The sequence below is a fragment of the Lissotriton helveticus genome, chromosome 1_1, assembly GCF_964261635.1.
Source record: "Lissotriton helveticus chromosome 1_1, aLisHel1.1, whole genome shotgun sequence".
Lineage (NCBI taxonomy): Eukaryota > Metazoa > Chordata > Amphibia > Caudata > Salamandridae > Lissotriton > Lissotriton helveticus.
The window spans coordinates 290,716,232-290,730,124 of NC_136057.1; the positions used below are offsets into that span (position 1 = coordinate 290,716,232).

General features: G+C 49.8%; 1 protein-coding gene across 1 annotated transcript in view; it reads left to right on the plus strand.

The window, feature by feature from the left end:
• Positions 1-13,893, plus strand: part of LOC144797278 (aldo-keto reductase family 1 member B1-like) — a 143,080-nt gene that overhangs the window by 55,577 nt on the left and 73,610 nt on the right. The gene's annotated exons all lie outside the window — the stretch shown is intronic.

Consider the following 13,893-nt stretch of genomic DNA (forward strand, 5'->3'; position numbering starts at 1 on the left):
TGATCCACCATCAATATGTTGTCTCCTTTTACTACCAGAAAATCAAGCACTCATGCATTTTGTTTGTCCATCCCACCAGTCTAAAGTCATTCTCAGGACTGTTCACTAGTAATTTAGCATCTAGATACAGTGGTGTGTCTTAGAAGTTCCTAATCCCCTGCTTCTAGTGGAGAAGACTCTGATTTGTTCACCACCGGAAGGCGCTTAAACAGAATATGTCTAAAGTGAATCACTTCTTGCGGTGCACTCTGTGCATCTTTACAGCACTGATGCACCTTTTGTTGCTTGTGAAAGATGCCCTGTAGAGTGCACTGTTACCTGAAGTCTTCTAAGGCAGTTGCTGCTTCCTTTCGGGGCTTCTGACATCAAACCTGTTAAGGAGGGGTGGAAACGGGTAGTTTCTTCAAGCTTCTTCAGTCCTTGGCCTCAGTCCTTAAAGTTGTCTCCCCTTACTGCACTTGGAGCCCAGATGAAGCCTCCAGCAGGCCCATTGAAGACATAATATATAGTTCAATTCAATTCAAAATCTTTATTCGAATTTTTGCAAATTCATAAAAGCAATACAAATACAATCCCAAGATAAATGACCATAATTACAAATATGTTTAAAAGCAGTACAATATTAATTACAGATAAAATAGCAATAGGGTACAAACATTTGTTAAGGGTGTTCCATTGTTTTCCGAACATGAGTAATAACTCTTAGAAAGGAACTAGTACGAAATATCAGTTCTTCATTATTCAAAGTTAACAACATCAAATTTGATTCCACCAGGGAAAGTGGTCTGTATTTTTTAAAATACGGTGCTAAAAACCATTTAAAATATGTTTGATAAAATTTGCAAAAGAAAAGGAAATGCAAGTCAGTTTGCAGGCTCGCATTGTCACATGGGCACAAATTATTTCCAGATTTTAAGAAAAAGTAGCCTAATGGGAAACATAATAAAAATCTAACAGTGCCAGTCCTTAGGCGAAAAAGTAAAGATCTCTCCCAAATTGTCATTGACAACGTAAGGTACAGTGGGATTGGTTGTGTATACAGATCTTTTTCCACATAAGCCTGGATAGTTGGTTTAGTTACTTCCCTTGCCAAACTTTCTTCGCTATAAAGTGCATACAGTGCAGATTTTAAAATATTTTTATCTTTGGGCCCAATTTTGCTAGGGTCAAAGAAAAGATGTCCTTTGCCTACGCTGCTCAGTTTTTTAAAAACTCCGGAGAGCCAGGGGATCATAATCCCTTTTTCACAATTGAGGCAGTCTCTTATAATATCATGGGTTAGGCTGGCCGAATTATTCTTCCAGACAGCAAGCCAAAACATTGCCGGTCTAGAGGCAATAAAATCTGATATGTAATGCAAGTTCAGTTCACAATGGCAAATATATTCTGAGGAGGAAATTGGTGCTCCAAGGATTTTTCTACAGAAGCGATTTTCCTCAGTCTGGATACTCGATGTTTTGCCCAGACCCTAAATCTCTGCCCCATAAGTGGCTACTGGCACACATTGTGATTTAAAAAAAAATTAAATTTCTTTTGTGGCATCTACTTTCTTAGGCCGTGGGAGGCTAAGGATAGAATTAATGGATTTTGAGAACTTGCTCGTGGCGTGGACCAAATGTCCACTCCACGAGCCGCTCGCAGCAAAAACCATTCCTAGGTAGGGGAAAGTGTTAGTGGAGTAAAGTTTGTCAGATCCCACCGAAATAACACTTAGTTGTCTCTTCCCCGGGCCACAGGACATAATAAAAGATTTTTTTAAATTTACTATAAGATCAAGTTTTCCCATGTATTGAGCAAAATCTTTTACCAGGCTACGTAAGGCATTCGGAGTAAGACCCATGAGCACCGCATCATCTGCGTAAAGCAAGGTCGGTAGCAGTCCCCCCCTTAATTTTTGGGACGTCACTAGTTGCCAGTTTTAGAGATTTGTTTAGTCCGTTTATATAGATAATAAATAACAGGGGTGCTAAAACGCACCCCTGCCTGACTCCTCTTTCTACTTTGATGGGCTCTGACACTTCCCCCCCATCCCAATCCTTACTTGTGCCCTTGTGTCAGTGTGCAAATATGCAAGAAAGTGTACAAGCGATTCCTCTAGCCCATATTCTTGGAGAATTAGCCACAGTTTAGACCTATTTACTAGGTCGAATGCGGATGATAAATCCATAAATGCTAGGTAGATTGGTGCTGACCGAGCAATGGTATATTTACCAATCAATAAATTTAAATTTAGACACTGCTCGGTTGTTCCAACCCCACTTCTGAACCCCATTTGGCAGGATTCTAAGATCCCCATATCATCTGCCCACTCATTTATTCTGTTATATAGTACTCGCCCCAAGATTTTAAGAGTATTGTCCAGGAGCGAGATGGGTCTGTAGTTAGTTGGATCTGTCCTTTCTCCTTTTTAGGTTTCGCCTGGGGCACGGAGCTTTAGCTCCGCCCCCAAGAGAAATCTGTAGTCTTCAGTAAGGGACACTTGAATCCGCCCTCTGTTCCATTGGCTAGCTCCATAAATGGAGGCTAGCCATTGGAACAGAGATCTGTCCGTCAAGGCCGGACCAGATTCGTGGGCATTCCCGAGATTTTTTCCCTCTCCGCCTCTGCGATGTCGTCATCGCGGCCGTGGGCGGGGTTTATTTTTTTTGTGTGTCCATGTTTGTGTTCTTCATTCCGCGGCCGATCGCCGCCCGAGGAAGTCCAGGTGAGTGCCTTCCTTGCCCCCCCCCTCCTCCCGCTGTCCGTTCCTTTCCCGCCCCCCCCTCCCACTGTCCGTGTGACTCTGCCGGCCATTTCCCCCCCTCCCGCTGCCCGCCCCCCTCCCGCTGTCCGTGTGACTCTGCCGGCCGTTTCCCCCCCTCCCGCTGCCCGCCCCCCTCCCGCTGTCCGTGTGACTCTGCCGGCCATTTCCCCCCCCTCCTGCTGCCCGCCCCCTCCCGCTGTCCGTGTGACTCTGCCGGCCGTTTCCCCCCCTCCCGCTGCCCGCCCCCCTCCCGCTGTCCGTGTGACTCTGCCGGCCGTTTCCCCCCCCTCCCGCTGCCCGCCCGACTCTGCCGGGGGTTCAGTTTTCACTTCAGCACCCAATGTATGGTAACACTTGCACGCACCCACTCAGTTTCACTGAGATGAACTGGGACTACAACTCCCAGAAGCCATTGCTATTTTAAATGACTCTAAGCGACATTGAGTCGCACTGGGCGCACACATCCTCCAGTGGCAGGCGGGACAAAGGCAGGGGGCCCTGAGCCGGGGCTCCTCTCCAGACGTAAGTACTCCCCGCCCCGAGTATCTTACCTGGGACTCCTGCGGCCTGGGTACGGCCTCGGTTGTAAACGGCTCCGGCGATCTGGTTCAGCGGGAACGTGGTGCTTCCTGAGGCTGGCCTCTTGTGTTCCAGGCTTGACGTTTCCTCCCTCATGAACTCGTCATCGGGGCTTTATTTTCACGCGGGTCTGTAACGGGACAGAATGAACTTCAAGTGCTGCGTTGCTCTTCTCAGTCCTACTAAATGTGATGAACGCTGGGTCCAGCTCGGGAGAGAACCAGCCCAAAGGCCGGCCTAGGTATGGGGTTTGTAATGGGAAGGGACCCTGATAGTGACCTGTCCTATGTTCGAGTTCAGCAGGTGCTCCCAGGGAAGCAGAGCCCGGTCAGACCCGCTTCTAGGCGCAGCGAACAGGGGGAGGAGATTTGAGGGTGGATAAGGGGGAAACATTAACCCTTTCTATCACCCCCCTCATTTGCTCATTACGGCCCTGTTAAAGTCATCAGCGCAACCCCGCCCACAACCCCCTGCGGCTGATTGAGCGGTAATTGGAGGCTTAAAAAGCTTTTCAAAGGGGACCATGATCCCTCTCCCCAGGCACAGATTAAACCAGAGCAACGGTTTCCGTTCAGAGGCTTCCCAGAGATGCGATCAAGTGTCTTGCCCAGTGGGGCGCCCAAAAGCTTCTGCACCCAGTCAGGAGGGGGACATTATATATCTGTTCTTACTTCAGTTACTTGGGCGCCCCCCTCACCCAGGATTGTACAGTACGCATTTAGTGTCAATCATTTAAGAGTGTTGTTTGGATTCGCCTCCCGATGCTGCGGGCATTATTGGCGGAGTTAAAGGTACTTCAGTTTTATTACAAACATAGACACATCAGCTCTGCCCAATGTGTAATGTGAAGGGTGACTGTTCCATTCATTTTAACGAGAACCGTCAGTGGTGCTGTTAAATGGCAAGGTCTCCTTTACCGAGCCGCGAGTCTAGGATTTTAGGGCCAGTTTACTAAACCATATTGTTGCTGGAGATCCGGCACACCAAGGTAAGAGGTTGTGGGGTCGGGGGTGGGAGGGGTCTGTGCAGGGGGACACTAGCTGCGCTGCCAGACGTCCGTCCACGCGTGGGCAGCTCCGTGGCCCTCACCAGCTCCCAGGCTGCGGTAGTTCTACAGACGTCTTCACCAGATCCGAGGTTGCTTCCCACGCAGCACAAGCTCCAGCACACTGGCCCTCACGAGCTTAGTCTGTAGTTGCACCGCGGCCTGCACTATCCCCACCCCACAACTGGCTTGCACGATAGGCAAGCCAGTAGTTCTCTCTATCCCCCCCCCTCCCCAAGTCTAGTGACTCCCTCCATCATACACACTGGTCTGTAGAAACGTCTTACCCCGTAGTTACCCCAGCCTGCACTCACCCCTCAGACACGCGCTTCATACCTGGTCTGTTGGTCGTCACGAACTCCCCGCCCAACCTGCCGCTAGTTTCATGGGCTGTACTGAGTCCTTACCTTGCACCAGATCCCAGCCTGCCCTGGCTCCCCACCCTTCACTGGCTCCTTACCCTGCACCAGATCCCAGCCTGCCCTGGCTCCCCACCCTTCACTGGCTCCTTACCCTGCACCAGATCCCAGCCTGCCCTGGCTCCTCACCCTTCATTGGCTCCTTAGCTTGCACCAGATCCCAGCCTGCCCTGGCTCCCCACCCTTCACTGGCTCCTTACCCTGCACCAGATCCCAGCCTGCCCTGGCTCCTCACCCTTCATTGGCTCCTTAGCTTGCACCAGATCCCAGCCTGCCCTGGCTCCTCACCCTTCATTGGCTCCTTAGCTTGCACCAGATCCCAGCCTGCCCTGGCTCCTCACCCTTCATTGGCCCCTTAGCTTGCACCAGATCCCAGCCTGCCCAGGCTCCACACCCTTCATTGGCTCCCTACCCTGCACCAGATCCCAGCCTGCCCTGGCTCCTCACCCTTCATTGGCTCCTTAGCTTGCACCAGATCCCAGCCTGCCCTGGCTCCTCACCCTTCATTGGCTCCTTAGCTTGCACCAGATCCCAGCCTGCCCAGGCTCCCCACCCTTCATTGGCTCCCTACCCTGCACCAGATCCCAGCCTGCCCTGGCTCCCCACCCTTCATTGGCTCCTTACCCTGCACCACATCCCAGCCTGCCCAGGCTCCCCACCCTTCATTGGCTCCCTACCCTGCACCAGATCCCAGCCTGCCCTGGCTCCCCACCCTTCTCTGCACTAGTTCCACGCTCTCTGAAACCCGCTCACCTGGCAGTAGTTCCTCAGCCTGTAATTGTTGCCCCCAGCGTGCTTTGCAAGCGCCGCATGCAATGCATCTGATGACAGCCGGCACTTGATCCCACACGGCACCAGATCCCCGGTGCATTGTATGCCTAGTCAGTTCTTCATAACGAGTCATCCCCGGATCACCTGGTGCATCGCTTGTACTGCATCTACTGCTGCTCCAGACACTCGGGATCTACATGCGTGTAGTGGGCCGGCCAGGCTGCAAGAGATCTCGAGATCCATTCGATCCGTTGCCTCTTCTGGCCCCCTCTAGGCTGTCAACATGCGCTGTATTCTCTCAGCTGCATATTATTTCCAGTCTGCACGGGATTCTCACATTCACTTGATCCCCAGCCAGCAGTGGATCCCCCCATTCGCACCAGTTCCTTACAGCATGCATCGAATAGCCAGACTGGACTAGATTCTGACTCCCCAGACTGCACTAGATCCAAATCCAGTCTGCCTCAGAACTAAGGCCTCTGCTCCTTCCCCTATCTGCAATCTCTCCAAATCCTGCTCTAGAATAGATTACAATCCTGCCACAAGATCCTGGCTTGCAGCAGATCCATAACCTCTACTGGATCCCAGCCTGTACAGAATCCCAGAAAGCAATGCTGATATAGGGGAACGGGCACGTCGCGAGGCAGCATGGAGCAGGCGGTGATCCTACGGAGCTTTATCCAGCGGGTGAGAGCCATGGAGAGGAAGGAGCCCTGCGGTGACGACAGCTTCTGTAGCGACTTCATGGTGAGTCCTGGGCACTGGGATGTTTCAGTGGTACCGTGGGAGCTGGAAGTATATGTAATTAAACTAATTCGTGACCGAAGGGTAAACGCACGAGCGCCGGTGGTCTGTGCGGGAGGGGCACTGATAAGCTGTGGAGGAGAGGCTGGTGGGCAGTGTATGTTATGGTCCTAGCTGGAGAGGCACCGATGAGCTGTGGAGGGTAAACGCGGGTAGGCTGCGGAGAAGCATTGGGGCGGTATAACGGATTATGACAGTTCCATACAGCGGTGGCTCTGCCGGTGGTGTGTTCAGGACAGGCGCTGTTGGGTATGAGCTGTTTTGTTCTGTAGGAGAGATGCAATGTGTAAGAGGCAATGGAAGCTGCAGTAGATGCTATGAGTGCTGGTATTAACAGTGGTAGCTTAGAGCTCTGCAAAAGAGCCATTGGTTAGCTGTGCACGAGGGCCATTCGGAAGGCTGTAGGGCAGTGGCGCTACATGATGGGCCATGTGTGTCTGCAGAAAGGATAAGGGCGGTAAAGTTCTTCCAAACGAGCAAAAGCACACATGTCCCATCTGAGACTCTGATGAATTGGTGAAGGATGAGTAGGGGCAAAAGGATGGGCATCTGTTATTCCCAACATTGGATTTTCACATCTGATATATTGCCTACTCCTCAAATAATGAGTGGGCCATGTTTCTTACTAGTTTCTGCGAGTAATACTTGGCTGGGTGTATTAGCTGTCAAACCATTCATTAAGTTTGCCGTAGCATTTAAAGTAGTAGGTACTGCTAGGTCATGTTTACTGAGCCGCGAGTGTACGTTGACGGGTTCATCTTTGATTAATACTCCCAGAACACGAGTGAAGGGGGCTGGCAAACTATGCCCACCTCTTGAAGATTTAGCCTGTGCTTTTCCACGATTGCACCTACTGTAAGGTGGGCCTGTGTTGCACAAACAAGGAGAATTGGTCTGTTGGCTTAATTGCGCCCCAATCCATGCCCAGTCTTTCACTTGAATCCCCTTGTTCTCTGTGGTGATCATGATACACGGATGCCCTCGGACCCCAAGAGGCCGTTGCTGACCGTGTGTCATGCAGGGATGGTGAAGCCCTCGGATGTTGCGCAAGGCTGACGGGATGTTGGGAGGGTCTGGGAGTGAGAGGAAGTGCTTCCCTGCCCCCTCGCTGTGCTTGCTTCCCTGCCCCCTCGCTGTGCTTGCTTCCCTGCCCCTTCGCTGTGCTTGCTTCCCTGCCCACTCGCTGTACTTGCTCTCCTGAGTGTGTGTGTGGCTCTGGGGGTGTGTGTGTGTGTGTGTGGCTCTGGGTGTGGCTCTGGGGGTCTGTGTGTGTGGGGGTCTGTGTGTGTGGGGGTCTGGGTGTGTGGGGGTCTGGGTGTGTGGCTCTGTGTGTGTGTGTGGCTCTGTGCGTGTGTGGGGGGCTCAGTTGGTGTGTGTGGGTCTGTGTGTTTTTGTGTGGCATTTGCCAGAGTTAAAACTATTGGCATTGTAAATGACAATGCCATTTATTTTTGTTGATTAGTATTCATGCTGATATATACTATTGACCTATCCATTTAACTGCACACACCACCGGCAGAGGGCCACTTGAAACCGGATTTCTCCTGGTGCTTTAAGAAGAGTTTTGCTTTGAGTGCTCCTGTTAAGCGTGGGCTGTGTGGGCTGTGAGAGCTGTTGGCAATGTAAATAACAATGCCATTTATTTATAAGTAAAAAAAAAAAGAAATGTCATGAGCAATGCCAATAGCTCTAACTTTTCCAAAGGCAAAACCATTGCATTGTAAATGCTTGTTTATATATGTTATGTTATGTTATGTTATGTTATAGTGGCTTTTGTAGAGCGCACGGCTACTCAAAAAGAGTGTCCCGGCGCTTTTAATTAACGAGGCTGCAGTGAAACTAACATAACACATTAAAAGAGAGAATTACAGATACAAAATAACAAAATAAAACACAGGGGGCCTACTGGGAGAATAACCACGTTTTAAGGTCCTTTCTGAAGGCTAATAAACTAGATGCTCCCCGAAGAGACAGGGGCAAAGAGTTCCACAGTTGGGGCGCCAGTAAACCAAATGAGCGGCCTCCCAGGCGTGCTCGCTTCACTCGTGGAACGGTCGCCAGAAGTAAGGATTCTGACCTCAGGGAGCGCGCCGGTTGGTAAAAGGTGAGTCTCCTCTGGAGATACTTAGCCCCCGTCGCATGAAGCGCTTTGTACGTCAGAGTCAAGGTCTTAAAGGCGATCCGCTTACGGATTGGCAGCCAGTGCAAGGTCTGAAGCAGAGCCGTAGCACTGGCACGTCTGTTCAATCCATAGATTGCACGCGCCGCAGCGTTCTGCACAACTTGCAGCCGCTGTAACAGGTACTCTGGCAGGCCCAGGTATAGAACGTTAGAATAATCCAACCTGGAACCTATCAGGGCCTGCACAGTCAGCCTCCTGTGCTCCTCCGATAGTAGGGGAAGAAACCTCCGTAGCATCTTCAGGAGGCCGAAACACATACCCGACACTCCGAGGATCTGGGCCTTCATTGTTAACCCCGTGTCCATCTTCACACCCAAGTTCTTAGCCCATTGGGATGAACACGAAGGGGGGGCCATGTTAATGGGCCACCAGGCCTGCCACTCTGGTTCCACATCACACCCGAAGAAGAGTACCTCAGACTTATCGGGATTGCACTTGAGGCTGTGTAGATGGAACCATTGAAACACAGCCTCAAGGCAATCCCGGATACTCTCCCCCTCAAAGTCCTCTCCTCTCTTACACGAGAAGAGGAGCTGGGTATCGTCGGCGTACGATACGATCCGGGCCCCAAAAGACTCCGCTAAAGCCGCCAAAGGGGTCATGAAGATATTAAAGAGGGTCGGGCTCAAAATAGAGCCCTGAGGGACCCCGACTCCCAAAGGCGGCATCACGGCGGAATCTGGAGCGGCCCAGACCGTTTGCCGGCGGCCAGCTAGAAAAGAAGAAAACCAGCTGATTATGGGCACGATTATGCTTGTAGACAATGTATCTGGTATTTGCACTAAAGGTAGGCTGTTAAAAACATTTTTCAGAATGGGTGCCCAAAGTTCAGGGTATCTATTGGGAGGCCGTCAGGCCCGGGTGCTTTGTTACCGAGACTTTGTTTGATGCCCGCGATAACCTCTCCCAGGCTAATCTCTAAGGGGCGCAGATCGCCTGGTATGAAGTTATTGCTGATATTTGGAGGTGATGCATACACTTTAGAAAAGTGATCCTCCCATTGGCGACTTGAAATGGAACAACTTATTACTGACGTCTGTGAGCCCATGTTGCGCATATTTTTTACTGCAGCCCAAAAGGTTATTCCTTTTTTCCCTGAAGCAGAAAAAGAGAGGTCTTCCCAGCGTTCTGACAAAATAATTGCTTTACGTTTCCCAATCTCAAGTTTGTACCTCTTTCTTGCCTCCCTAACCTCGATTTGGCATCTAGGCTTACCATTCAGTGCCTTACGTAGAGCTCTGTTTGCAGCTGAACAGTTATTGTCAAACCACTTAGGGTCCGTGTTAATATTACGACTAGAAACGGTTAAAAGTGTTTTTACGACTGTGCACAAATTAGAAAAATCTGAGATCACCCTTTGGTGATTTCCATCAGATAACGTGCATGAGTCTATTAAATTTTGATGTTTAGTTGTGAGCTGATTAGTTATACTACCACAGTCCACCTTCCTCCATTTCAATCTTAAGTTATTTGTAACAGGAGTTATGTCTCTGGCCCCTACAGTGCTTTTATACGCTGGCGTGGGCCCTAGACCAATGTTAGCAACCAAGGCATTGTGATCTCCGAATGCGGTCTCAATAACCTTGGCCATCGTTAGGTTATCAGTGAGCTCAGGTGACATAAAAATGTAATCTACAGTTGAGGAGTGGTCTCTGCCTCTAAATGTAGGAACATAATTATTATTGGGGGTAGGGCTTACGTCCATGATATTAATTAGCATGTGTTCACGGGTAAGCAAGTCCAATTCTTCTCCCCTTTTTACTGCACGATCACATCAGGTATTTAACCCGGGTTGATCCAACAGGATTTTGGCGATAAAGTCCCCAGCTAGGATAATCCTTTTACCTATACTATTTTCTGAAAGTTCAGTTATATCAGACAAGATTTTAGAAAGTTCGGTCAAATTTTTATTTGGGATCGAATAAAAATCATTGTTATAAAAGTTAATTACGTAAAAGGGAATCTTTCTTTTATATTCGATAATCTGTATATTTGCGCTTTTAGTGGGTATTGCCTTAATGCTACCTCCTGCAATAATCCTAATACCCGTTAGTAGGCCACCCATCGGTCTACCATGATCAGGTTTCACTGCAGTTATACTATTGCAGTGAAAGCCCTCTATGTGCAGGTTGGTGATAGCCTATGTTTCTTGGAACATACTTATATCTTTATCGGAAAGGATCTTTAACCAGTCTGGGTCAGATAGTCTTGGCTCCAATCCTGCCACGTTCCAACTAAGGATCGCGAGGTCAGATTTAGCTGATATATTAGGACAGACAATTCCAACACTTTCAATGGGCATATTCCCTTCAGTGGTGGATCTTCTTATGTGTATCGTACTCGTACTATCCATGCCCTTGCCACTACTTATAGTTGGTGCTATCATCTCCTGTTTGTTTAACTGTATGGGTGAGTGAAGTCCATCAATGGGGGATACTATTTCATTTACTATCTTAGCATTCGGGTTAAGAGACTGACAGTCCTTAAACAACTGGTTATCTTTACTATCAAGCTTTCCAGGACCTTCCTGGACTCTATAGGGATTGATTGTTGGTGTCAGTCAATCGACCATCTCTAGACAGCTATATCTGTTTGAGATAGGAACCCCTAAAAAGTTGTCCATAGGGCCTACGTCTCTTCCCATGTTTCCTCCCCAACTTCCCACATTCCCTCCCCAACTTCCCCATTCTTCACCCCAGGTCCTGGTAGCCCGATCTATTCCAGTTCCTGTCATGACCAGGCCAGGCACGACTTCTAGGGGTATAGAAGAAGGACAGTCGTTTGGTTTCTATATGTTTATAGGAGCCCTGTGTGTTCCAGGAGCATATGTGGTCTACGGTACGCGGGTCTTCAAAATTGATTATGACACAGTCGCCCTGGATAGTTTTACGCTCTTTTCCTATCCAGGGTACTCTGCGCACTGTTAGGATCCTACTTGTATAGTGTGAGGGTAATGGGTGGTTGACATTAAGCCAGTATTGTACTTTATTTTTTAGGGACCAATTAGTTTCAACAATATGGTCTGCCACCTCCGGGACCCCAATCATAACTACAACCAAAGGACTTGCTTCTGGGGGGAGGTTGACTGTGCGTCTGTGCTCTTTATCACCCCTCTTCTGGTCCTTCTCATGGGGCATTAAAATTGCCTTAGATTGGTTATCTATTTGTTTGTTAGGTTGGGGAGGTACGGAATTGTTTGTTTGTTTAACTGGGTTTTTACTTGCTTGGGGTGCTGGTGTCTTTAGTGTTGCAATTGTATTCAGCACTTGTGCAGTCGTCTTCTTAGTCCCTGGATCTGTAGTGTTATTACTTCTAGATTTTGTCCCGCCAGGAAAAGTAGCCCCGAGATTAGATGTATTCAGGGCATTCTTGGAAATAATTTTGGACGGAGCGTTTAAGCCAGCCAGTTGTTTCTCTATATTTAAAAGTCTAGTCTCTATTGGAGAGAGACAGAATTTAAATAACTCCTCGATTTTTGCTAACAAATTGCCAGTTGATTTACAACAGTTGCGTGTGTCGCCCCCTATTGCCTGGATCTCTGTACTTCCTAAGACCAAGTCCTCATTTGTTTCATCAGGGATTGGGTTATTATTCCCATTTTTTAGGTTGGGATCTTTTGCTTTACTCTGCTTTTTCTTGGGTGCACACTTCTCTTTAGGTATTTCCAACCTCACTTGTTTCTTTTGCTTCTGTATGGCACCCTCTCTCCTACCCCTTGACTGCCTGTTCCGTTCTTCATCGTCTGGTGTATGATTGATGACTAGTTCAGGGGACTTTTCTAGCGCCAAGCTTAGTTGGGAGTCTGTTAAGAGTTGAGATGCAGACAGGTCGATTGTATTTGGCATGTTAAATGTTTCTATCCTGTCATCAATTGAGGGGCCAGAATCCTGGGTTTGTGCTGGAGTTCTGGCCGAGGCAAGAAGACCCAAGGATGAGCGTCTAGCTAGTTGTAGGTCTTGGGATACTCTGCGTTCAAGGAGAATGATGCCCTGATCTATGGCTTCGTTCGCCCTTATTATAAAGTTATCCAGTGGGCCAATTATCTGCCCTCCTCCCGCCGCGGTTTTACTCCTGCTCCCCCTCGTAGACATATTGGTCTTCAGAGTATGACCCTCAGTTAACAGCTAAATCCACGCAAGTAGAGAGAAACATATAGAAAAGCAGGGTAACTTTATGGCACATACGAAAAACCAAGAGGGGGGGCCCGGTCCGGTCACAAACGGTCTCTAACGGGCTCAAACGGGGCCCGCCCTTGGCCCGGGCTTCGCCCGGCGCTCCCGAGCAGCATGAGGGTAGTCTTGTAATATAGATGTAATAGTGGCGTCTAGGGGGCGGGGCAGTCAGGGGGCGCAGACCAGATGGCAGAGGTCAAGCAGGGACTCCTGGGAATGCGAGTCCCTGCAGCGCTCCACCCCTGATTCGCTCTCACCTCCTCCCCAGGCAAACAGCAGGGCGATGACACAAGGCGGTGTAACTCACACCGCGCAGCGGCACCCGCAAAGCGGGTGCGGCAAGGAGCTGAAGAAGAATTGGCAAACAATCCAGATGGCAGCGTCCCAACGTCCCAGGTACAGCAATGTGCGCGTTTTCAAAAGTTCCCGCCAAGCCTCAGGGTCCGATTGTCTTTAAGGAGTTTGCCGTCTAGGGGGCGGGGCAGTCAGGGGGCGCAGACCAGATGGCAGAGGTCAAGCAGGGACTCCTGGGAATGCGAGTCCCTGAAGCGCTCCACCCCTGATTCACGCTCACCTCTTCCCCAGGCAAACTGCAGGGCGATGACACAAGGCGGTGTAACTCACACCGCGCAGCAGCACCCGCGCAGCGGCACCCGCAAAGCGGGTGCGGCAAGGAGCTGAAGGAGAATTGGCAAACAATCCAGATGGCAGCGTCCCAGTGTCCCAGGTACAGCAATGTGCGCGTTTTCAAAAGTTCCCGCCAAGCCTCAGGGTCCGATTGTCTTTAAGGAGTTTGCCGTCTAGGGGGCGGGGCAGTCAGGGGGCGCAGACCAGAGGGCAGAGGTCAAGCAGGGACTCCTGGGAATGCGAGTCCCTGCAGCGCTCCACCCCTGATTCGCTCTCACCTCCTCCCCAGGCAAACAGCAGGGCGATGACACAAGGTGGTGTAACTCACACCGCGCAGCGGCACCCGCGAAGCGGGTGCGGCAAGGAGCTGAAGGAGAATTGGCAAACAATCCAGATGGCAGCGTCCCAGCGTACCAGGTACAGCAATGTGTGCGTTTTCAAAAGTTCCCCAATAGATAGTGATGCATTTCAATTACTGTTCACTTGGGTTAGAATTGAACATAATTAATGTGTTTTTTCTAACCTTGCAGAAGCCTGTAGTGAACACTCAT